At 40.9% G+C, this 23,549-nt stretch overlaps 1 protein-coding gene across 3 annotated transcripts in view; it reads left to right on the top strand.

Annotated features, from left to right (window-relative positions):
• The first annotated feature begins 9,852 nt into the window (after positions 1–9,852).
• CPVL (carboxypeptidase vitellogenic like) overlaps positions 9,853–23,549 on the top strand; it is a 130,197-nt gene continuing 116,500 nt past the window's right edge. Inside the window, exon 1 of one of the 3 annotated variants that reach the window (XM_059171455.1) lies at positions 9,853–10,007. The gene's annotated coding sequence lies outside the window, so the exon portion shown is untranslated. Of the gene's footprint in view, positions 10,008–10,117; positions 10,139–23,549 lie in introns of those variants that run through there. The other 2 variants (XM_059171456.1, XM_059171457.1) reach the window with 2 other exon arrangements.

Below are 23,549 nucleotides of genomic sequence, written 5' to 3'. Positions count from 1 at the left end.
TAGGTTATGATGTGGTGACAAACAGGCCCTGAATATTAGCAGCTTAAATCAACGAAAGCGTATTTCTTTCCAAGCGTGGGAGGCCTGGGATAAGAGTATAAAGGGAGGCCTAAATGCCATTTGTCTAAATATTTAAAAGTTATAAACAAGGTAACAAACTATTTAATGAAATACATTCTACCCTCTTACCTTGAAAAATATGTCACTATAACAATCTGGGAAACCAGATGTGAATTTAGGATTTTGAGACTCCTTGAAGTTCTATGCTGGGACATAGCTATATTCAGCTAGACAGCCTTTTAGCCTGTCCTGCCCCAGCACAGCCTAGCCTGCACATCCATGCTCTGTAAGTATGCCTCTTGCCTCCCCTCCCCCCAACCTAGTGAAGAAAGAATCTATGCAGGGTTAGAAGCAGGCTTGTAGACATGAGTGTGAGGAATTCTGAGGGCCCAGTTATCCAAACCATGGAAGCAAATTTGCAAATACAGAATCCACAAACAACAAGGATGGAGTACATTTTGTTTTGTTTACTCATTTTTTATCAAAATTCCCCGAGAGAAATGAACAAAGGGGTGCACAGAAAGGGGAAAGGTGGGGTTATAATTCTTCCAAGTACCCCTGGTGCAAAGAAGCACAGACTTGAAGAATCCAGTGTTGAGTTCTTCTAAGAAAGGGAAGGAATCATTCCTTTTCTACTCTTTTTACTGAGAGATCTCTGGGTACGCTGGAGGGGAACAAATGAAGCAAGCACAGGCGATTTACATCACATTGGTGACCACTGTGCCACACAGGACATGCACTGCATCGTTGACCACGTGCACTGACATCCCTCAACTCGCCTAGGGGTCACCACCGTCTGGGGTGAGAAGGGTGGTTGGGGTGGATGGAGTAGAGATGTCACAGTCTCCATTTTCTGATAAGGAAGCCAAGGTTGAGAGAAAGACTATAGCCAGGGACAGAGACTAGAAAAGGATGAGAGATGGGAACTGGTTCTCCATCTCAAAGTCAGGGGTGAGCCCTTTAAATCTATACAAGTCAGCTAAGCAGGAAGAGTTTAGCCTGAGCCACCATGAATAAAAGACAACATATGGTTTTAGGTAATTGCTTAAGTGTTCCTACCAAGGACTATCCTTCACCTATGTTATCTGTATTCCCTTATTTGGTGATATTACTTAATTCTTGAAGTTCTTGACAGACTCCAGAACTATATAGATACAACCAGAAAAGTCCCTTTTCTAGGTCAACTCTGCTTTGAATCATCAGCACAATATTTCATTAGTGAGTAGAGCACCTGGACTAACCACTCTTTGCATTAGAGGAAAATAAAATAAAATATGAATAAAAGAAAAAAGAAGAGATGCCACATGCCATTGCCCCTTAGTTCATTTGTTTCTGCTTAACATTTGCAAATTTTTTGCCTTCAACCAATGAACGGCCTGCTTGCTATGAGCCATGCATTGGGCTAAGAGCTCTACATGCAATTTCATTATATCCTCAGATCAGCCCTGTAGGGCTGTCTTCTTTCCATATATGAAAAGGCTAAGGCTTTAGAGAGGTTAATTAACATGGTGAAGGTCACAGAGCTAATGAGTGGGGAAGGCGGAATACAAATCCCTACCAGGCTACTCCTAAAGCCTTCTTGTGCCCTTAATCAGATACTGTACTGAGCAGAGGGGCAGGTTCATCATAATATCAATATATTCCCTTCAGGACTGCTGTGCAAATTAAAGATATGATATATAGAAAAAAAGAGCGGGGGTTGGCAAGCCATGAAGTCCTGCAAAGGTTCACTGTGATTATTTCTCATGGCTTTACACAGGGCTAGCTGTACTGTCCTTAGCGGCCAAGTCTATATTAATCCCATAATTCATCCTTAATCCACCCCAGTCTCTTCTGCCTGGCTTTCAGCATAGCCAGAGGAAAATGGAAAATATGTCTTTTGTTAAAAAGGCTTAACACCTGCTGCCAAAGGGTGCTGGATCCTCAGAGAAGAGATTGATTCACTTACAAAAGACTTGGATTAATTTGGACGTTGTTTCTCTACATAAACCAGACACAAGGAGGCAAGCAACCCAGGGAAGGATAATCATGCTGGGAGCAGAAGCACTTATTATAAATAATTACCATGTAATTAGCCACAACTTCCCTGAGTCTGTAGCCTGTAGCTAGTCTTAGGAGGTGGCCCTTCCTTACTAAGCGTAAGGAGACTGAAGCACTTCCCTAAGTTTTCAGGGCGTGCATCTGGGTCCTACAGTGGGATCCTCACCATCTGGGTCTACTTCTCAAGGCCATGGCCAAGGTGCAGAACAGCTGTGGGTCCCATCAGGTGCATCTCCTCTCCTCTCCCTTTTAAAAGCACAATGACTTCCTTTGCGAGTTTGTGAATGTGACATATCTAGCTTCTTTTCTTAAGCAGTGTGGTTTATGGTTTATGGAACAAGTTAACACACTGTGCAGGCTGTGATGTGCCTCTTTCTGGGGCACCTCTGAGCTGTGTTTTCAGATCCGTGAGGTGCCCGTGGAAGACAGGTAACAACAACACTTAAAAGGAACAATGGCAGAAGCCTTGACAAGTGCAGGGAGAGACACAGACACTTCCAAGAGAGGCGTGGTTGTCTACAAGATTAATCAATTCCCCTTGTTTTCGTTACAGGTCCACATTTATCTTGGTGGCAGCAGCTACAAATGTGAAATCAAAGCTCTGATGCTAGACAACTGGAATTGTAGGTACCTGCTAGAGATGTAAACGGGCTCCTCTCCGTGTCTTAATTGGAATGTAAGGCACACTGCGGAGCCCCGGCCATAAGTCAGGGAGGGGGATGCTTTTCCATGGTGTCCAGATACACTGAAAAACAGCGGGGGAGATAATACAATTCAGTATCTTGTGTGAGGCAGTTGAAAAGGATGACAGCCTTAGCTTGCGTGATCATCATTATTACTGTTACAGCTACCTTTTACTGAGTCCATTCTGTTTGACAGGCACATATGTGCCCTATCTCATTTCACCCTCTTAATAATACTGTGAAGGAGCTAATACTATTTTTGCCATGTAAGGACAAGAAGACTGAGGTGAAGTCACTTGCTTGAGGTCACCAGATAGCAGGTTCTAGATTTGAACCCAGGTCAGACTCATATTCTATACCCTTAGGGCTTAACAAACCAAGAGTCTTCCCAGAATATGTGGGTACAGAGAACACAAGGGCTTGGGAGAACCCTGAAATTACCAGGACTGATCGACCTGGCAGTATTTTTTCTTTTTAAAAAAATTATTTTAAGTTCAAAGTGAACATATTTTATTTTATTGTTTTTTTTTAAAAGATTGTGTTTTAAGTAATCTTTACACCCAGCATGGGTCTTGACTTAACAACTCCAAGATCAAGAGTGATAGGCTCTACCAACTGAACCAGCCAGGCACCCCAACTTGACAACCTTTTGTTTATTTGTTTGTTTTTTTTAATATATACATATATATTTATTTAAATTCAATTAATTAACATATAGTATATTAGTTTCAGATGTAGAGGTCAGTGATTCATCAGTCTTCTTTTTTTTTCGATTCATCAGTCATCTATAACACCCAGTGCTCATTATATCATGCTTGGGCAAAGTGGTCATAAGGCAACTAATATTTTTTTAAATTTTTATTTAAATTCAATTTAGCTAACATTGGGGCATCTGGGTGGTTCAGTGGGTTAAATTTAATTTAGCTAATATATAGTGTATTATTAGCTTCAGGAGTAGAATTCACTAATTCATCAGTTGCATACAGTTCTTATTACATCATGTGCCCTCCTTAATGTCCATCACCCAGTTACCCCATCCCCCAACCTGCTCCCCTCCAGCAACCTTCAGTTTGTTTCCTATGATTAAGAGTCTCTTATGATTTGTCTCCCTCTCTGATTTCGTTTTGTTTTATTTTTTTCCTTCCTTTCCCCTATGTTCCTCTGTTTTGTTTCTTAATTCCACTTCCGAGTGAAATCGTATAGTTGTCTTTCTCTGGTTGACTTATTTCACTTAGCATAATACCTTCTAGTTCCTTCTGCGTCATTGCAAATGGCAAAATTTTATTTTCTGATGGCTGAGTGATATTCCATTGTAAATATATAACACATATTCTTTATTCATTCACCTGCCCAATCTGACAATGTTAAACCTCTTCAGAAAAGTCAATCAGAGAAGAAGGTTTAACCCATTTCTTTGCAAGGCCATTCTTTTGTCCACTATTGAGTACTCAATACAAGAAAGAGGCTAAAAATATTATTTTCAGCAGTTTGATTCTCCTCTGCAAGTTCTATATGTTGACTCTTCTGTTAAGTTGATGACAACCATGGTCATTTGGGGAGAAATGTAACATTATTCAAAGTATTAGAAACATTCAGCCAACTCTGCCAAGATCAGCTAGTGAGCAGTAAAGAAAGGGGATACATTTGTCTCTCAGGAAAGTCACGTATTAAAATCTTTGTCCTGCACTGCTGACAATTGCACTTGCACAGTCTGGCTGGAAGCACGGGTGATCTCTCTTGCAGGGTGTCTTCCAAACAAAACTTGTGTACACATTCACCACATGGGTCTTTTCAGACACCAAAGTCCACTCAAGAATGGATGTTAAGAAAAACAGAGTAAGAGGGACGCCTGGGTGGCTCAGTTGGTTAAGCAGCTGCCTTCGGCTCAGGTCATGATCCCAGCGTCCTGGGATCGAGTCCCACATCGGGCTCCTTGCTTGGCAGGGAGCCTGCTTCTCCCTCTGTCTCTGCCTGCCATTCTGTCTGCCTGTGCTCGCTTGCTCTCCCTCTCTCTCTCTCTGACAAATAAATAAAATCTTTAAAAAAAAAAAAAGAAAAGAAAAGAAAAACAGAGTAAGAATTATTTAATGAAATTATATAGACTCATCATTTTGGCCATCCCATGTTTAGCTGTCCCCATAACCTCTCAGTGCATCTAAATATCTCTCACAGCTGTACCCACCTTTCCACGGGGATTCTAGTGGGTTGAATGATGTCCCCTTCAAAATTCATCCCCACTCAGGACCTCAGACTGTGACCATATTGGGAAAGAGAGTCTTTGTAGATGTAACTAGTTGCAATGCGGTCCTACTGATTAGGATGAGCCCTAAATCTAACGACTGCCATCCTTAGAAGGAAAGGAGAGGACAGGGCACCTGGGGGCTCAGTTGGTCAAGCATTGGACTCTTGGTTTTGGCTCACGTCAATCAATCTCAGGGTCATGAGATCAAACCCTAAGACTCTTTCTCCCTCTCCCTCTGCCCCTCTCCCCACTCTCTCTCTCTCTAAATAAATAAATCTTAAAAAAAAAGAAAGAAAAAGAAAAAGAGACAACATAGAAAACACAGAGAAAAAAGCCACATAAAGACGGAGACAGGCATTGGAGAGATGCAGCTACAAGGCAAGGAACATCGAGAATTCCCAGGAACTGGAAGAGGCAAAAAGTTTTCCTCCAGAGCCCATAGAAGGAGAACAGCACTGCCAACAGCTTGATTTCAGACTTCTCCAGACCTGTGAGAGAATACGTGTGTGGTGTCTTAAGCCACCTAGTTTGTGACGACTTGCTATGGCAGGTTAGGAAACTCATACAGGGACTACCACACAGAGTTGGGCCCAAGAGCTCATCATCTTTTTGTAGTGATTCTTTGTACTTTGTACTATACTCTCGTATTTGTACTATATGTCTCCGCCCATGGCGGGCACCTCTATCTACACCACTGCCCCATGTACTTTACTTTTCCAACAGAGTTCTCTTCTTCAAACTTGGATAAGCTTCCAAAGACCCCCTGAATCAGTAATTCTGATTTCCAGATTTTTCTCCTAAGGAAATAATTGGATATACATAATTATTCATAGGAGAATATTTCTTAGTGAATTAATAATATGGAAAAATTTGGAAGCCACTCAAATGACCAAATGTTGGAAATGGTTGAATAAATTATGGTAGATTCATATGGTTGAACATTATGTAGCCACTAATATTACATTCTTGAATTAACAACTTGTGAAAATAATTGGGATATAATGCTCACTGCTAAAAGCAAGATAAATAACTCCATACAATATGATTCCATTTTTTGTGTCTAACACATTTGTATAGATAAAAGATTAGACAAAAGTACATTGTATGGTTATCTCTGTGGAGTCACATCAAAAATTTTATCTGATCTTTTTTACATCCTCATATTTCTCTAATGATTGTGTATTCTGCTCAATAAAAAGAAAATAAGCAATATATACCTTGATCAAAAAAATTCAAACTTCTAGTACAGTGGTTTTCAAGCTATTTTGACCATATCTCTAAGTAATAAATACGGTAATACATTATGACTACTGTAGCTTGACTAATAATGCCCACTCCCCAAAGATGTTCACCTCCTCACCACCAGAACCTATGAATATGTTACTGTGTTATTTCACAAGGCAAAAGGAACTTCACAGGTGTGACTAAATTAAGGACTTTAAGATGACAAGATTATCCTGGACTATCTGGTGGGACAAATGTGGTTACAACAATCCTTCTAAGAGAGCCAGGAATATCAGGATGAGGAGGAGCAGATATGAAGATGGCAGCAAGAGGCTGGAGTGATGTAAGGAAGCAGCCAGGAGACAAAGAATGTGGGCAGCTTCTACAAGATGAAAAAGACGGGGAATCAGACTCTTCCCAAAAGCCTCAAGAAGGAATGCAGTTTGCTAACACCTTGATTTTTAGACTCCTGACTTCAGAACCATAAGAGAATAAATGTGTTCCTTTCAGGCATGAATTCCGTGGTAATTTGTTATGCTATCAATAGGAAACTGATACAATGACCTACCACACACACACACACACACACACACACACAAAAGTGTCACAAAGCATGACTTTCTCTGACATTTTCTCTCCTATTTTCATGGATTGATTTGTGTGCTCCAAAAAAGATACATTGAAGTCCTCACTCCCCACTCTGGGTACCTCAGAATATAGCCTTATTTGGAAAGAGGGTCTTCACAGAGGTAATGAAGTTAAAATGAGGCCATTGGTGGGGGAGTCCTAATCCAATACTGGTGTTCTCATAAAAGGTGTTCTCATAAAAGGGGGAAATAGGGACATAGAGACAGACACATGCAGAAGGAAGACAATGTGAAGAGACATGGGGACATCCTTGAAGACAGAGGCACAGATGGGAATTATGTTGCCATAAACCATGGAGCCCCTGGGACTATTAGAAGCTGGAGGAGGGAAGAAGAATCCTTCCCTTACAGGTTTCAGAGGGAGCATGGCCCTGCAGACACCTTAATTCAGACCGCCAGCCTCCAGAACCATGAAACAATAAATTTCTACTGTTTATAACCACCCAGTTATTAGTACTTTGCTATAGCCCTAGGAAACTAAGATACCCGTTCTATTCTGTTCTATCTTATTTCATTAAAAAAGTTGATTTCTCAATCTACTAATGGAATGACATCAGTCTTTGTAGCTTGACATTCGAGCTTTCCCCACTCTGATTTCTGTATCTCCGTTTTAGCCAGCTGCTAACCCAACCTGAGTACATCCAGGAGTCCTGAACAGTCAATCATTCCCAGAACACAGAATCAATTAACACGTGGTTATGTTCTTTGCTTGTGTTACTCTCTTTCTCTGCAATGTCTATTCATTTTTAATGCTCGGCTTCATGTCACCTCAGGTCACCTGGCTCCTTAGCCAGAGTCACTTGGTCCATGTTCTCTGTATGGACAGTAATTTGTATAGACCCCAGTTAGCTCTTATCATACTGCATTACGGGGTCAAGTTAAGTGGCTCCTCTCTCCAACTAACTTCAAGTTTCTAAAGAAGACCACTTCTTCTTTCTTCCTTTTTTTTTTTTTTTTTTTTTTAAATCTAAGCTTCAGTACCTAATGCCAAACCTGATATACCACAAACTCAAATATAGGGTGATTCAAATATCTCGGTGCAATTTTAAGTTATAATAACCTCAGAAGTATAAATGCCACAAGCTTACAAAATTGTCATTTGAAAGTTTACTTCTTTTGACTCTAAGTTTTAATTATTTTAATAGATGTAATTTTTTCTTTTAATTAACTTGTGCCATTTTTCACTCAGGGGAAATGAAACAAAAATTAAAACTGAAAAATGTGTTACTCAAAATTCACAAAACTGAGTAAGTGTGGTAAACTTTCAAGTGATGGTTTTGAAAGCTGCATCATTTATACCTCTGAAGTTATTAAAACTGCAATAAAACTTTGGTGACACCCCGTTTTTGAAGACATATGCTCAAGTATGATTCATCTTCTATTTACTATAAAATTCAGTTTGGTTTTCACATAAGTGGCTCCATATTGGGCAAAGGTATTCCTTGACCAGTAGCTGTCCTTGACTTAAGGTCCAAAATTTAGAGGGCCCCCTTTAGCCCTCCACTGGCTGTCTTCCACACAGAGTGAGGCATCCATGGGACTAAGGCCATTGGATGCCCTCGCAGCAAATCTATTCCTCCCCAAACCTTGTTCTGAGTGCCCAGGATTCCCCAGATTGCTTTTCCAGAAAACTGAGACTTGGTGACATTAACTAATTTGTTCCAGCTTACAAAATTAGTGCTATAGTTAGCTTAAGTTGCATAACAAACCACCCAAAATGTAAATGTCTTAAAATAACAATGAATTGTTTTTTTCTCCAGCACAGTGGACTGGCTGGGCCATTCTGCTGCTGATTTCTGCCAGGGCTGACTCATCTACTAGGCTAGTGGAGAGGCTGAGCTGGAATCCTTTGACTTCTCTTACTGGTCTCTCAGGGGGTGCTGCTCTCTCTGGAATGTTCTGTCTCCTGCGTGTGACCTCTCACTCTCCAGGAGCCATGCTGGCTTCTTGCACGGTGGTCACAAGGCAGCAGCCTCGAAACAGAAGATGCAAGGCGTTTTGATTTCTGGGATGCAACCAGCGTTTGCCCACATTCTATCAGTCAAAACCAGTCACAAGGCCAGCTCTGAGTTAATGGGACCACTGAAAACAGACTCTACCTCTTGATGGGAAGAGCCGCCAAGTCACCCGACAAAGGAGCAGGGTGGTCTTGTTTGATCATCTTTAAAAATAATGGATCAGAACTAGTAGCCAAGTAGCACAGTCAGAATTCCAAGCCAGGTGGCCTGCCCGGGGTGCTCTAAGTAACCGTCTCCGAATCACAGGACATTTGGGGACATTCCTATGTGGGAACGACTACATTCCTGTATTTTGTCTTACTTTGCGCTTGTAATCTCCTTACCTTTTTAGCCCCTGTGCCCGCCCCCCATCGCCGGTGTCTGTGTACCTGAGGGAAGTGCCCAGTACCTGAGTACAGTGCCCAGTACCTGAAGGAAGTTCAAAATACCTATCACTTACAAGAGATGTGACACTTAACCTAGGTCTCAGTTGCCCGCCTGCAGAATAGGGATAATCTTAGCACAGAACCTATCCGATTGAGATAAGGTTCCCAGGCCCTCCTGCAGAGAAAGCACCTGGCTCAGGGCTGGCCCTTGGTGAGCTCTCAGGATCAGTAGACTGGAATTGGCACTTGTGATGAATACAAGAGGGCTTTCTAAACAATGGCAGGAAAAACACCACTGGGTTTCCAGATGCAGACACCCGGGTTGCCAACACCAGGATTGCAAGCACCCGCGGAGGGGAAAGATTGCGCAGGGGGAAGATTTTTAAATAAAATGTTGAAATTCTGAGAGCAGCTTTAAAAAAGAAAGAGGGAAAATCAAAACACGCAAAGGAACAAACCCACCAGAGCTGCGCCCGCAGCCGACCTTTCTCCCTTTACTTTTCAGTATTCCCCTCTGGGTGCCTGCTTCTTCCAGGTTGGAGGCTGCCTGCGCGCGGCCGGGTCGCCAGCACGGGAGGTGGGGACCTACCTCTGGCTCCAAAGGTCTAGGTCACGTGGGCCGCGGAGAGGCGCGCTCAGAAGCCGGCGTTGGGCAGGGTAGTCGCGAGGGGCCGGGCTGCTGCACTTCTCGCCGCCTGCGCCACGGCTGCGCGGACCTGCGGGCTCGGGTGAGTGCGACGCGGCGCGCAGGGTCCTGCCTCGCGGTTGTCCCGGGACGCCGGGAGCGCCGGGCGGGTGTCTGCGGAGCCGCGGTGTGCGCAAGGCGGGAGCTAGAGCTTGGCGGGCTCGGAGTTTCCAGGTTGGGAGCCGGGGAGGCTTGGCGCTAGGCTCTAGGTGTGCCCGGCCGGGGGAACGTTCCCGAAGGCTCCTGGCACAATCCGAGGCAGTCGCACGGGGGCTTATTGCACGCCAGGAAACCTCTCGGTTCAGGGTTTTCCCCGGGGTGCGCGAAGCCTTGGGGTACCCCGTTACTCCTGATGCAAGGTGGGGACACATCCCCTGCCTCCCTCAACACGTCTTTGGGATGTTTTGATTTTGTGGGTGCTGTGGAAGAGGGGAAGGGGGAAATGCCTTCGAGTTGAGCACCCCACAGAAGAAGAATTGTCTTGATAGAGAGAAAGCAAGCACAGAAGAGAGACCTGGAATATAGGACTAGGGGAAAACGGGGGCACAGGATAGCTGGAAGCAGCTCCCTGCCAAGCAGATTCAGCCCTTACTGGGAAGTTCCTAGGAGCCAGTGGGACCCTTAGAGACAAATGGAAGCACCCAGTACCTTTTAGGACAGCTTGGTCTCACGGGAAAAAATAGGCTTTGGTGTATTTATGGATTCAAATCCCAGCAATGCATTTTGATAGTTGGTGACTTTGAGCAAAATTTTTTAGGTTTGCTAAGCCGTAGTCTCCCTATTTTAAAGACAGTTCTTTTTTCTCCTCCTCTTAAATGGACAACTAACTTTTTACTATTTCTGGTGTGAGATGAGTAAAAACAGAGATGGAAGAAAAAAAATCAACTAGGATGAATTTTGCTAACTTGAACTGTATCTTTTAAGAAAGTTGTTCAAAATAGGAATTTTTACATTTTTGGAAAAAGTAGATCACACTGGCTTTGTTGGTGTATGACAGTCTGTACAGTTGTCAAGATCCTTAGGACGATTGGGATTTCTAGATTTGTGCTCCAGGCCACTCTAAGTCCAGTGGTAACTCTTTATAATGTAATGCAAGTGTTCTTAGCAAGAAGCTGTTTCATTCTTTTTTTTGGTGGGGGGAGGGAGTTGGGTTTATTGGAAGGGCATAAGTGGTCTCATAAAATATATGGCTAGTTTATAAGCTAGCTTATAAACCAATTTATAATGGGGTTCTTCTAGACTGATTTTAGAGCCTGAGAAATAAGTGGTTTTTGACTGATAGGTGATTTAAGTAACTTAGAAGAGTGTTAAGCAAGTCCACAGGACTTGCCAGTTCACACCCCTTGAGAAAATAAAAACAAGAAGCAAACGGCATGACCGTATTTTGTTGATGACTTTGTTTTAGAAAGCATATGATGTGTCAGAGGAAAGAATCAGTGTTGACTACATTATTGGTATACACTGAAGTAAGATGAGAAGAGCTTAATTACTGCCTCAGATAACATCAGATACCCGTTTATTAGCACTGAAATTCCCGAGGTAAATTGGTAATGACCCATTAATAAGGAGTATAGTTCATTTTAAAAGGAAATGGGATTATTTCACGTTAGCATTCCCAGGGGTTTAATACTGTGGGGTTTTCGTGGGCTGAACTAAGAACATTTAAAAGAATGGAGGGCTCCTGGGTGGCTCAGTGGGTTAAGCCGCTGCCTTCGGCTCAGGTCATGATCTCGGGGTCCTGGGATCGAGTCCCGCATCGGGCTCTCTGCTCAGCAGGAGCCTGCTTCCTCCTCTCTCTCTCTCTCTGCCTGCCTCTCTGCCTACTCATGATCTCTCTCTGTCAAATAAATAAATAAAATCTTTAAAAAAATAAATAAAAGAATGGAAATAGGTAAGTTTCTCATAATTTGAAAGGTACCTTTTGAAGAATGACTCATGAATATCTACATAGATTTGGGAAAGGGTAAGCTGGTCAGAATGCTAAGAGCTGTACCTTGGCCAAAAATAGGAACGGAGTTTAAACTTTTTCTGATATTTGCAAGTTCAAAGATTTAAGCAGCAATGGACTCGGTTCACAGCACAGTGATCAGGTACTTTCATCATAAAACCCAACTAGTAAGCATAAATGAACCGAAACTACAGTATTGACATTTCTCTCCCTCGGAGATATTATAGGAATAGCCTTGTACATGAAACCATATGTTTTTCTTTTATTACTTTAAACCAGAACCTGGAAAGTTAGATGGGGAGGGGAGAGGATAACTTTAGGTCCTTTGATCAGTTGGCCTGATAGAGCAAATTCTTAGCGTCTTATCTTTCCAAATCCTTGGGAGTTACTTAACCTTTTCTACATATTCTGATTCTAATTAGTGGTTCATTTTAAACTGTTAGGGTTATTTACAGGTCGAAATATTTATGTAGGCATCCGGGGCTAGCCCTTTCTCCTTTCTCGTTTGGAACTCCATATCCCATTACTTATCTTTCAGAAAGACCACTAGAGACATCTTGGTGTAACTATATGGTTCTTTGGGGGAGTAGGTAACCCAGCTCCCAAGAGATCGATTCTTCTTTTTCTTTCTCTGCAACCTGTTCTGTTCATAGCTCAACCTTTACTTTGTCCCAGATCATTTGCAAAGTCTCCCAACTTAGCTCTCAGATGTCAGATCCTCTCCACTCTAGCCTAACACAGATGCTGGAATGAGCTTTCTAAAGCACAAGACACTCCCCTCCTTAAATGCCTTCAGTGCCTCCTGACTGCAACCAGTATGAAGTATAAACTTCCTTTTTTTTTTTTGGCCTGGATTCTGTTTCTTTTTCTTTTTTTTTTTTATTGTCTTATGTTAGTCACTGTACAGTACAGCATTTTGATATAGTGTTCCATGATTCACTGTTACCATATAATACCCAGTGTTCCATCCAATACGTGCCCTCCTTAATATCCATTACTGAAGGCTCACTGATACCCACACCCCTCTCCCTTCTAAAACACTCAGTTTGTTTCATGGAGTCCATAGTCTCTCATGGTTCGTCTCCCACTCCAATTTCCCCCGCTTCATTTTTCCCTTTCTTTTCCTAATGTCCTTTGTGCTATTACTTATGTTCCACAAATAAGTGAAACCATATGATAATTGACTTTCTCTGTTTGACTTACTTCACTCAGCATAATCTCCTCCAGTCCCATCCATGTTGATGCAGAAGTTGGGTATTCATCCTTTCTGATGGCTAAGTAATATTCTGTCGTGTATGTGGACCATATCTTCTTTATCCATTTGTCTGTTAAAGGGCATCTCAGCTCTTACTACAGTTTGGCTATTGTGGACATTGCTGCTGTGAACATTGGAGGCATATGGCCCTTCTTTTCATTACATCTGTATCTTTGGGATAAATATCCAGGAGTGAAATTGCTGGGTCACAGGGTAGCTCTATTTTTAATTTTTTGAGGAACCCCCACAGTTTTCTAAAGTGGTTGCACCAATTTGCATTCCCACCAATAGGGTAAGAGTGTTCCCCTTTCTCCACAGTTTCTCCAACATGTGTTGTTTCTTGCCTTGTCAATTTTTGTCATTCTAACTGGTGTAAGGTGGTATCTCAATGTGGTTTTGATTTGAATCTTCCTGATGGCTCTTGATGATGAACGCTTTTTCATGTATCTGTTAGTCATCTGTATGTCTTTTTTGGAGAAGTGTCTGCTCATGTCTTCTGCCCAACTTTTGACTTGTTTATCTGTTTTTTGGGTGTTGTGTTTGAGAAGTTCTTTATAGATCTTAGATATCAACTCTTTGTCTGTGGTGTCATTTGTGAATCTCTTCTCCCATTCCGTGGGTTGCCTCTTTGTTTTGTTGACTGTTTCCTTTGCTGAGCAGAAACTTTTTATGTTGATAAAGTCCCAAAAGTTCATTTTCACTTTTGGTTTCCCTTGCCTTTGGAGACATGTCTTGAAAGAAGTTGCTGTGGCCGATGTCAAAGAGGTTACTGCCTATGTTCTCCTCTAGGATTTTGATGGATTCCTATCTTACATTGTGTTCTTTCATCCATTTAGAGTTTATCTTTGTGTATGGTGTAAGAGAATGGTCCAGTTTCATTCTTCTGTACATAGCTGTCCAATTTTCCCAGCACCATTCATTGCAGAGACTGTCTTTTTTCCATTGGATATTTTTTCCTGCTTTGTCGAAGATTAGTTGACCATAGAGTTGAGGGTCCATATCTGGGCACTCTATTCTGTCTCATTGGTCTATGTGTCCGTTTTTGTGCCAGTACCATATTGTCTCGGTGTTCATAGCTTTGTAATATACCTTGAAATCAAGCAACGTGATGCCCCCAGATTTGTTTTTCTTTTTCAACATATCTTTGGTGATTCAGGGTCTTTTCTGGTTCATACAAATTTTAAGATTGTTTGTTCCAGCATTTTGAAAAATGCCATGGGTAATTTTACTGGGATGGCATTGAAAATATAGATTGCTCTGGGCAGTATAGACATTTTAACAATGTTTATTCTTCCAAACCAGGGGCATGGAATGTTTTTCCATCTTTTTGTGTCTTCTTCAATTTCTTTCATGAGTGTTTTGTAGTTCCTGAAGTAAAGATCCTTCACCTCTTTGGTTGGGTTTATTCCCAGGTATCTTATGGTTTTTGGTGCTATTGTAAATGGAATCAATTCTTTAATTTCTCTTTCCACAGTTTCATTGTTATTGTATAAGAAAGCAGCTGATTCTGTGCATTGATTTTTTATTCTGCCACATTACTGAATTGCTGTATGAGTTCTAGTAATTTGGTGATGGAGACTTGGGTGAGCATGTCACCTGCAAACAGAGTGAGTTTGACTTCTTCTTTTCCAATTTGAATACATTTTATTTCTTTTTGCTGTCTGATTGCTGTTGCTAGGACTTCTAGTATTATGTTGAACAGTAGTGGTGAGAGTGGGAATCCTTGTCGTGTTCCTGATCTCAGTGGGAAGACTCTCAGCTTTTCTCCATTGAGAATGATATCTGCTGTGGGTTTTTTATAGATGGATTTTATGAAGTTGAGGTATGTTCCTTCTATCCCTATACTCTGAAGAGGTTTAATCAGAAAAGGATGCTGTATTTTGTAAATGTTTTTTCTGCATCAGTTGAGAGGACCATGTGGTTCTAGTCTCTTCTCTTATTTATGTGTTCTATCACATTGATTGATTTGCAAATGTTGAACAACCCTTGCATCCCAGGGATAAATCCCACCTGGTCCTGATGTGTAATCCTTTTAATGTACTGTTGGATCCTCTTAGCTAGAATCTTGTTGAGAATTTTGACATCTGTATTCATCAGGAATATTGGTCTGAAATTCTCCTTTTTGATGTTTTTTTTGCCTGGTTTTGGGATCAAGGTAATGCTGGCCTCATAGAAAGAGTCTGGAAGTTTTTCTTTTGTTTCTTATTTTTTGAAACAGCTTCAGGAGAAGGGGTATTATTTCTTCGATGAATGTTTGGTAGAATTCCCCAGGGAATTCATTAGGCCCTGGACTCTTGTTTTTTGGGAGGTTCTTGATCATTGCTTCAATATTGTTATTCAGGTTGTCAATTTCTTCCTGTTTCAGTTTTGGAAGTTTATAGGTTTCCAAGAATGCATCTATTTCTTCCAGGTTGCTTAATTTATTGTCATATAGCTGTTGATAATAATTTCTGATAATTGTATTTATTTCCTTGGTGGTAGTCATCATCTCTTTCCTTGCATTCATAATTTGATTAATTGGGTCCTTTCTCTTTTCTTTTGGATAAGTCTGGACGTGGTTTATTGATCTTACTCTTTCAAAGAACCAGTTTCTAGTTTTGTTAATATGTTCTGCTGTATTTCTGGATTTTTAATTAATTAACTAATACAGCAATTAATATTGCTGTGTTTCTAATTAATTGATCTCTGCTCTAATATTAATTATTTCCCTTCTCATGCATGGGTTAGGCTTAATTCGTTGTTGATTCTCCAGATCTTTAAGGCGTAAAGACAGTTTGTATATTTGGGATTTTCTTTTCTTTTCTGTTTTGTTTTTTTTTTTTTTTTTGAGTGAGGCTTGGATGGCTATGTATTTCCCCCTTAGGACTGCCTTTGCCATATCCCTTAGGTTTTGGATTGCTACATCTTTATTCTCATTGGTTTCCATGAATTAACTAAGTTCTTCTTTGATTTCCTGATTGACCCAAACATTCTTGAGTGGGATGGTCTTTAGCTTCCAAATATTTGCATTTCTTCCAAACTTTTTCTTGTGATTGAGTTCCAGTTTCAAAGCATTGTGGTCAGAGAATATGCAGGGAATAATCTCAGTCTTTTGGTATCAGTTGAGACCTGATCTGTGACCCAGTATGTGGTCTATTCTGGAGAAAGTTTCCATGCACACTTGAGAAGAATGTGTATTCTGTTGTTTTAGGGTGGAATGTTCTGTATATATCTATGAGGTCCATCTGGTCCAGTGTGTTATTCAAAGCTCTTATTTCTTTGTTGATTTTTTGCTTAGTTGATCTGTTTTTTGCTGAGAGTGGAGTATTAAGGTCTCCTACAAATTAATGTATTATTATCAATAGTCTCTTTATTTTGATCAATGGTTGGTTTTTGTAGTTGACTACTCCCATGTTGGGAGCATAGATATTTACAACTGTTAGATCTTCTTATTGGATAGACCCTTTAAGAATGATATAGTGTCCTTCTGTACCTGAGTACAGTCTTTAGCTTAATATCTAATTTATCTGATATGAGAATCCTGCCCCAGCTTTCTTTTGAGGTCCGTTGGCAGGAAAGATTGTTCTCCATCCCTTCATTTCCAGTCTGGATGTATCTTTAGGTCCAAAATGAGTCTCTTGTAGACAGCATTTGGTGAGTCCTGTCTTTTTATCCAGTCTGCAACCCTGTGTCATTTTATGGGAGCATTTAGGCTGTTCACGTTGAGAGTGATTATTGATAGATAAGATTTTATTGTCATCATGTTGCCTGTGAAGTCTTTGTTTCTATGGATTATCTCTGTACATCTCTGTTCTGTATCACTCTTGGGGTCTTTCTTCTTTTATAGAAACCCCCCCTTAATATTTCTTGCAGCGCCGGCCTACTGGTCACATATTCTAAAAGAATAGGTCTCTGCTGGTCCTGGAAGCTTCTCACCTCTCCATCTCTTCTGAATGACAGCCTTGCTTGATAAAGCATTCTTGGCTGCATATTCTTCTTATTTAGTGCCCTGAATATGTCTTGCCAGCCCTTTATGTCTTGCCACATCTCTGTGGACAAGTCTGACGTTATTCTGATGGTCCTTTCTCTGTACATAAGGAATCTCTTCCCCCAAACTGCCCTTAAAATGGTTTCCTTGGTTCTAAGATTTGCGAGTTTTACTATTACATGTCTGGGCATTGATGTGCCCTCATTGATCTTGGGGGGTGTCCTCTCTGCCTTTAGGACACAATTGCTTGTTTCATTCCCCAGATTGGGGAAGTTCTTGGCTATGATTTGGTCAAACATATCTTCTAGTCCTCTCTCTCTGTCTCCCCACCTCCTCAGGGATCCCAGTAATTCTGACGTCAGAATGTTTCATGGCATCATTTCTCTCTCTAATTCTGTTTTCATGGATTTTAAGCTGTTTGTTCCAGGCCTCCCCCTGCTTCTTCTTTTCTATCAGTTTTTCTTCAAGACCGACAATCATTCTTCTGAATCATCTCCCCTAACTCTTAGAGTATCTAGATTAGATTGTGTCTCATTGATAGCATTTTTAGGCTCTGCCAAATCTGCTTTCACTTCTGCCCTTAACAAATCTATGTTGCCATTAATAGTTTTCCCCAGCCTGACTATTGTCTTCATAACTGCTACTCTGAAGTCTATTTCTGACATCTTGCTTATATCCATATCCATCAGAACTGCTGGAGAGGCCATTGTCTTTGGGTCTTTTCTTTGTTGGGAATTCCTCCTCCTTGTCATTCTGTTAAGTTGTGGTTGAGGGAACATACAGCTAAAAATAGTAACTACTATTCAGGCAAGGTGCACCCTGGGAAGTTTCAGAGCAATCAGAAGTCACCAGCAAAAACGGAAAAAAAAAAAAAAAAAAAAAAAAGACCCCAGCCAAAATGAGCCCCAAGAGTAAAATTTATAAAGTACAAAAACAAAACACCAACAAAAAAAGAAAAAAATAAATAAAATTAAAAAAGTGGGGTGGCGAGGTGGCGGGAAGGTTGTTATAGTCTCTCCATGTGGGTGAGGAAGGGTATTTCAGTCCTTCCTGGGTGTATCTTGTTATCTTTGTTTGAGAACTCAACTCTCCAGAGATAAAGGGAAATTAAAACTGGTATATATACAAAGGTAGTATTGAGTAGGGGAAAAAGGACTACATTGAAGCTTATATCTATATATATAAAGAAAAGGGAAAAAAAAGTATATGTATGAGAAATTTACTATGGAATGTGTTGTGTTAAATATCTGGTTGAAATGATAAGTAGGTTAAAAAAAAAAAAACAAAGAACCAAGAATCATGAGAAAGAATTTTTAAAAAGAGAGAGAAAAAAGTATCCAAGAAACATACAGGCTGTGAGCCAACACCAGGAGCTTAATATAATGTTTTCCCCTTGGTGTTGGGGTTTTGCAGTTTTATGATGCAAAATTAATTTTATTCGCTTACCTGCAGCAAAGGAGGACATATACCCAAGGGACTGGGGACATAGGACAAGACCTCTAAAAGGTTTGGCCTTATGCTGAGTGAGGCAAAGGAGGGATCAGGGAAGTGGGGGTGGGGGGATGTGGTGTTCAAGGCAGTTCAGCAACTATTACAGCAGTCTTGGTTCAGGAGGTGGGAGCAACAAAGTAGGACTGGGGATACATCGCTGGGAAAGCAGGAACTGCCCAGAACAAAGGATTGTCAGTCATTTGGCAGCTGCAGTGTGGCCTTGGGCACGTAGAAATGTTGTCACTGTTCTGTTGGGAACATTACTAGGTGATTACCAGAAGGACTGATTTTCATTTGCTCAGATTTCTTTACTCCTCCCTTCATATGCTCGAGTGCATGCACGTGCCCATACATACACACATGCACACCCATTAATGCACTCATGCTAGTTGAAGGCATGGTGAAATTGAGTAGTGGTGATGTGGGAAACAAAGGCAGAAGAAAAATTATTAAATTTGCTTGTCATCTATAGTCTATTGACACGTCCTTGAAACAGGCAAAGTGACATTCCTCTAGGGACTCAGCTGCCTCAGATTTAATACTTTGCTAAGGGCAAAAGGCAATCTGAGTCCCCCAGGGTCTTGAAAGTCTACTTTAACATACAAAAAATCCTTTGGGAACTTACTTTATCTCTACCATCCCATCGCCCCCCCCCAACCCCCGTCCCAAGGTACATGTTGGCAATCATCCCCCAAGCATATACACATGTGAAGGGTCTCATGACTCAGGCTTTATTAGACAATAATAAATGACCTTTCCTGAACAATAGCTATTCCCTCCAAGGTCCTGGAAACCTTGCTTCCAAAATTCATTAGAGATTTTTATTATCCCTAACTCTCTCCTAACTTGAAAGTATACAATGGGTCACACCTCATGACCCCGGGGCAGCTCTTTCTGCCCACATGTCCTGTACCTGTGCTTTAATAAAATCACCTTTTGCACCAAAGATGTCTCAAGAATTCTTCCTCGGCTGTCAGCTTCAAACACTAACATCTTTTCCTACATCAATGGGAGTTCTTAGTTAATGATACTACTATCTGCCGCAGCCACGTAAGTCAGATCTGGGAATCATCCTAGGTTCTGTTCTATTTCAGCATATAATATCTCCATCATTCACAAGGTCCTGCTAATGTTACCTTCAAATTATTTTTGAAGTCTGCCCCATCCACACTTTTACTATTGCCTTTACCTGATTTAGGCTTCCTCGTCTTAGTTCTGTGTTAGTATAAACTCCATTAACTGGTGTCTGTGCCTTCTCTCTTCTCATTTAAATCCATCCTCACACTATGGCCATAATATTCTTTACAAGATACAGAGCCCTCAGTAGTTTCTTCACTAGAGGATAAAGGTTCTGAACGGCTTCCAGGCTCTCTGCAGTCTGCCATCTATTGACTTCTCCTGCTCCATCTTACCTTTTATCCACTTCCTACTTTATGCTGATATCTTGCCTGTGTCTTGGTTATCTGTTGCCATGCAACAGAGTTTGTAAAGGTCTAAAACCCTGGCCCGAGAAAATAGGAAAGGCAACAGCAAATGAAGAGAGTGGGGAAATTCATATAACTAGGAGTTAAGGTCAGGGTCATGAATGGCTTAGAGATTTGCAGTGGCCCAAGCCAGTTGTGATAAGGACCTGGAGTAGGACTTGGGAGTAGTGCTAAGGAGGAGAGGGCAAATTTGAAAGACAATTAAGAGATTCAGTTGGTGATTGATTGGCTGCGGGACGGCTGCAAGGAGAGAGATAAATCAAGAAAGAATCCAGGGTTTCTAGCTTCAGTGTTTTGAGACTATTTCTCCTTTCCTTTCCTTTTCTTTCCCATTTTAATTTTTTTTTTAAATTTTTAAAGATCTAACTGATTATCAAATGATTTCTGAATTGGATCAGCGTTCCATCTAGCAAGTAGAGGGGAATCTCTGAGGCTCCATTAAAAAAAAAAAAAGGAAGGTTTTTATAGGAGGGTGGAGCGAGAAAGTTATTAGTAAAAGAAAATGATTGTTCATTTTTCTCTTAGGGGGAAAAGCAAAGGGTCTTTCATGCAGATGACCTCATCTTCCCAGGGGGAGGGGTGGAGAGGACCCCTGTGGCAGACTCATTGGTACCCATCAAAAAATTCCTGACTGACTAATGAAGACTATATTTCTGGGATAGGTTGAATCTGCAGTTTTTCTATGCATTAAGCCCTAGTTTGGGGAGTTGGCCTAAGTGATGTCATTTTCAGCCTGTGGTTTTCTTTTTTAAAATTCCCACTCCCTTTTATTATTTTTTTTTTAAGATTTTTATTTGTTTATTTATTTGACAGACAGAGACCACAAGTAGGCAGAGAGGCAGGCAGAGAGAGAGGAGGAAGCAGGCTCCCCGCCAAGCAGAGAACCCGATGTGGGGCTCAATCCTGAGATCATGACCCCGAACCAAAGGCAGAGGCTTTAACCCACTGAGCCACCCAGGTGCCCCAAATTCCCACCCTTTGTTCAGACTCTCAGTTTACCTGAGAGATATGGTTAAAATATAGGCAATTTGAGAATTGAGAATATTTGAGAATATTTCTAACAAAGACAGAAAATAGAGAAGTAGGAACATGTTTACGGAAGAAGATACTAAATTGGGTGTTTGGGTTCTTCTTGATTACTTTTGATTTTTGTCAACATAATTCACATATGTAGGTGAAAAATCCAAATCCTATTACACTTCTCACCATAAAATATTTTAGTCCTCTTCACCATCACTCCCCACCCTTCCCTTATCTGTAAGGTTTTCTCTGGCTCTTATCGGTTTCTTCTGTTATCTAACTCCAAATTTCTAAGTAATCTGCATAGTCTGTTTCTTGACTTTCTGGTTTAAGAGTTGTGTGTTTTTCTCAATTTGAGATATTTTCTATGGACTTCCTATTAATCAACGTGGGAATTTAGCACTCTTACCTGATGTCCCAACTTGCCTGCCCCCCATTCCTGTTCAAATGGCTATGGAGTATCTGGTTGTTGCTAAATCAGTGTCTGATGCTTACTTTATTATGCAAGTATGACTCACTGCTGAGCCGAGCAGTATACTCTGCATTGCCTTCCTGTACAGTTTTATATTCTCCATCAAGAGAATAACTTCCTCTTTTTGGATTGCCTAGTTTTCTGTGACATTATCAGGACTTCTTCCAAAGCTGTGGACAGAACCGTAGTATCCTTACAGATAGGATTTTTTACAAAAACCTGTGTGGTAGGCGTATTTTTTATTTTCTTGAGGATCTTTGCTCTGTCTCACTGCTCTGACCCACACTGGTGGTTCTCCAGGCACAGCTGTCATCTTGGATTTCTCTTCTGCATTAGTTCCCCTCGTCATGAAATTTCTATCTTTCCCTTTCTTGGTTTTCTTCATTGTTTTGTGGAAAATATCTACCAGTAGCTTCCTGAGTCGTGTAGTTTAAAAATTAGTTTGTTAGAAACCTTACAAGGTTCCCTTAATTTATCCTCATACTTGTTTGAAAGTTCAGCTGAGCATATAATTCTAATTTGAAAATTATTTTCCTCTTAGTATTTTGAAGGCGTGTTTTCCCAGTATCTCTTAGCTGCTATTGAAAAGTTAAATGTCATCTTGGTTCTTTTTTTTTTTTTTTAAATTTTTTTTTTTTAAATTTTTTGACAGACAAAGATCACAAGTAGCAGAGGGCAGGCAGAGAGAGAGGAAGGGAAGCAGGCTCCTCTGTGGAGCAGGGAGCCCGATGCGGGGCTCGATCCCAGGACCCTAGGATCATGACCTGAGCCGAAAGCAGAGGCTTTAACCCACTGAGCCACCCAGGCGCCCCTCATCTTGGTTCTTGATACTCTTTTGTGGTATCTCTCTTTCTCTCTCTGGAAAGTTAATGACAGTCTCTTTATTTCTGGAAACTCTTCTGCGTCATGTCATTCCTTGATCCGGGAACTTGGTGGTTCCTTTAAATCTGGGAGTTATGTCTGTACCTCTGCTAAATTTTTTTGTATTATCGCTTTGATAATTTCCTCCCTTGCATTGTACCTCTCTTCTCTTTCTAGAACCCCCATTAGTTGGATGTTGTTCTTCCAGAACCAATCTCTTAATTATCTTATCTTTTTTCTTTTTTTAAGCCCTTTTTTCTTTTAGTTATATTTTCTAGGGGATTTATGTGTCTTTGTTGTCCCACTCTTTTATCAAAATCTTGAGATTGCTCCCACCTTATTTTTAGTTTTCAGGAACAAGGTCTTGTCCTTCTTTCTCTTTTAAGAAAGAAGTATTCTAGGGCCACCTGGGTGGTTCAGGGGTTAAGCCTCTGCCTTCGGCCCAGGTCATGAGCTCAGGTTCCTGGGATCAAGCCCTGCATCTCGGGCTCTCTGCTCGGCAGGGAGCCTGCTTCCCCCCTCTCTCTGTCTGCCTCTCTGCCCACTTGTGATCACTCTCTCTGTCAAATAAACAAATAAAATCTTTAAAAATTAAAAAAAAATGAAGTATTCTGTGATTAAATTAATGTAATATCTTCTCTTACCTCCCTAAAGATATATCTGGTATATATGTATATATATGTATATACATATGTATATATATATATAGTTTTTGGAAGAATTATTCCACACCTTATATTTTTGTTTCTTCTGATTTTTTTTCAAGTAATTTCTTTTGCTTTTTCTTCCAAATTAAAGGCTTTCTTCCAATGCCCAGCACTTCTTTGAATCTAGTTTTATATTCAGTGTGAGAAACCAAGTTGCTGGTTGGAAGCTCCATTGTCTTGAAGGGATTTGCCAGCAGTTCACTGGTTCCCTAGTGTTGATTGGTGGGTTCCAAGGTACTTCACAAGTAATATTCACAAGGACAAGTAAGTCTGTATGGCATTCTTTTTTCAGTGGATTTGGGTATTCCAGAGAAAACTCCTTCATTTTCCTGCATGGGTGAGAGATAGAGGCAGAGAGGGCTCTCAGCTTTCTTAGAGCT

The sequence above is a fragment of the Mustela lutreola genome, chromosome 4 (genome assembly GCF_030435805.1).
Source record: "Mustela lutreola isolate mMusLut2 chromosome 4, mMusLut2.pri, whole genome shotgun sequence".
Taxonomy (NCBI): Eukaryota; Metazoa; Chordata; class Mammalia; order Carnivora; family Mustelidae; genus Mustela; species Mustela lutreola.
Note: the sequence above shows the minus strand (reverse complement) of the source record. Positions and strands in the feature narration are given on the sequence as shown.